Genomic DNA, 2,439 nt, shown 5'->3' with positions numbered 1-2,439 from the left:
GTCTTAGGGAACTCCAGGCTGTGGGGATGGGGACTGAGGCACAGAGAGGTGGAGTGACCTAGCCTAGGCTACTTCATGAGGCAGTGCAGGGGCTGGTCTGACCCTGAGAGTAAGGGGGCCTTGGCGGTGGAATAGGGTAAGAAAAGGTGTTAGAAGCCTCTCAAAGCAGGTTCTAAAACTTTTAGGAGCAGCAGACAGGTCTACTGAAGACCCTCAGAGAACAGCCTAGTCTCAATCCTAGGGGTCCCTTACAGAACAGCTACCAGCCAGGCAGTAGGTCAGGTCTCTGGCAGGCAATCCTTGGCACTGAGAGGCTTTATCCATGAGTGTTAGTCTTGAGGGGGCCATGACGGGCCACCCAATGTCCACTGCAATGTTGGTGAATAGGTTGCTGAGACACCTCCCTGACCTGCTTCATGATCAGCTTCGTGTCTAGAATCTTGGTAAACCTCTTGGGGTTGGGCTTATTATGCTGGTCCCTGTCATGCTTGATCACATGGTAGCCGCCTATTCACGGGTGAGGGTGTGAGATCTTCATCTCAGTCACGAGGATCCAGTTGAAGATGTCATCATCCTCACCACCTCAGCCCCAGTACTCTTCAGGAAGCCATGGAATCTCAGGAACTGGGCCTTGCTCAAGCCCGACCCACCTCCAAAGTAGCCAGCATAGGGCAGCTGGAAGCCAAACTTGACCATGGCAATGGCAAAGTGGTGGGACTGCTTGCTGCCACGGTGCAGATTGTGATCATCCACCAGGACCAGGTCCACATCGCTGAAGATGAAGCAGTCCTAAGCAGGATCCTTCCTCAAGGCCTCTAGGAAACCCATGTTGAGCAGCTTGGCTGGGTTAAAGATGTCCTCACCATGCTGGTTGATGACATAGGTGCCATCTTACAGGTGCTACTGCCTCTACATCGTGAAGCCGTTCTTGTAAGTGTTGCTCCCAGTGTCTAAATGGAATGGTGACTGTCACTGTCTGGGCTTGGGTACAGTCAGGTGGTATGTAGTGGCTACCCAGGAGCACACCTGGATCTCCCTCTGCACTGTGGGTGAGGTGAATTTGATCAGCAGTCAGCCCACAGCAGGAAGGACAATGTCAAGAATCAGGGCTTTTGCCAGAATCCAGGGATACCATCTGCCTGAGGTGAGGAATGGGACTCCAGAAACATCCCTGTTTGAATGGATTTGTACCCTTGGCAACCCCATGGTTCAGGACTCTATTCTTTCACTAGTAACACCCTCTTCCCACCCCTATAGACAGGCCCTACTCAATATAGACAGGCTCACCAATAGTAGGTGGTGAGTTAGGACATGGTGGCAGGACAGGAACTGTGGGGCCAAGCCAGGCACTGGGGACCTCAGAGAGCCCAAAGGTGGGGACATTGGTGTTGGGCAGAGAGCAGTTGGTGCTGTTGCTGGCTGCTGGGTGGAGGGCAGAGGCAGGGCTGCAGGCACTGAATGGCTCAAGAGGGCTAGGTGCTGGGCATAGATGTCAAAGTACAGGATGATGACCACAAGGAAGTATACAGCAGGCAGAGAAGGAGCATAGCCTTACAGACATGCTCCAACTCCACAGCAGTCTGTTTATCCTTCAAGCCACCCTGGCCTGCCCAAAGGGCCTGGGCATCTGGCTGCTGGCTTGAACAAAGAGAAAGAGAAACAGACCCCAGAAGTTAGGGCAGGATGTACAAGGCTGCCTACTCACCTCTTGCCTAGCTGCTCATTCTCAGATACACATCCTTACACTTACCTGCTCATGCCCTTGATACTCACAGACTTACATTCTACCTATAGTCACCCCAACAATTGCTGGCAACTCAGAACTCACTTGCCTTCAGGCACATACCAGTACTAAATCACTTGCACTTGCATTCCTTGTCTTCCCTGACATACATGCATACCCAGGCACACAGCCTTATTGCACAACTCTTCACAAATGTACTACCAGGAACATGGACACAGGAACTTTGATTACACAGGTTCGTCCCTAGTCATGGAAACACATTTAGTTACAGACCTGAATGTGCACCTGTACCCCAGGGAACTGATAACCCACAGGTAGCATCCTCAACCCAGAGATCAAGGTTCAGGCCTTGAGAAAGGGGACCACCTCCTGAGTACTTACCCCACAGGAGCATGTTACACTCATGACTTCATTTAGTTCTTCCAGGAGCCATGGTGGGAAGTGGTTTGGTCATTCAGGTCCCAGTGGCAAACAGGCCAGGCCAATTGGAACCAGGCTGGGAAGTGGCTCTCAGCATCAAGGGGACCAATATGGACAGGATATTTATGTGATCCCTTCCCACTGGAACAAGGGACCAAAGTACAGGAGCTGGGGCAGGGGACACCCTATTCTAAGATAGGCCAGCTCTGGAGCCTGCGTAGCATGGCTAGTCCACATTCCCTTGACCAAGTCTTTCTATCCTTGGAGATATATGC

General features: G+C 51.9%; 1 pseudogene; it reads right to left on the bottom strand.

Annotated features, from left to right (window-relative positions):
* Positions 1-237: 237 nt before the first annotated feature.
* LOC113187190 (beta-1,4-galactosyltransferase 2-like) lies at positions 238-1,758 on the bottom strand (annotated as a pseudogene).
* Between the last annotated feature and the right edge of the window lie 681 nt (positions 1,759-2,439).

This window comes from Urocitellus parryii, chromosome 2 (assembly GCF_045843805.1).
Source record: "Urocitellus parryii isolate mUroPar1 chromosome 2, mUroPar1.hap1, whole genome shotgun sequence".
Classification (NCBI taxonomy): domain Eukaryota; kingdom Metazoa; phylum Chordata; class Mammalia; order Rodentia; family Sciuridae; genus Urocitellus; species Urocitellus parryii.
This window is presented reverse-complemented; position numbering and strand designations above follow the sequence as displayed.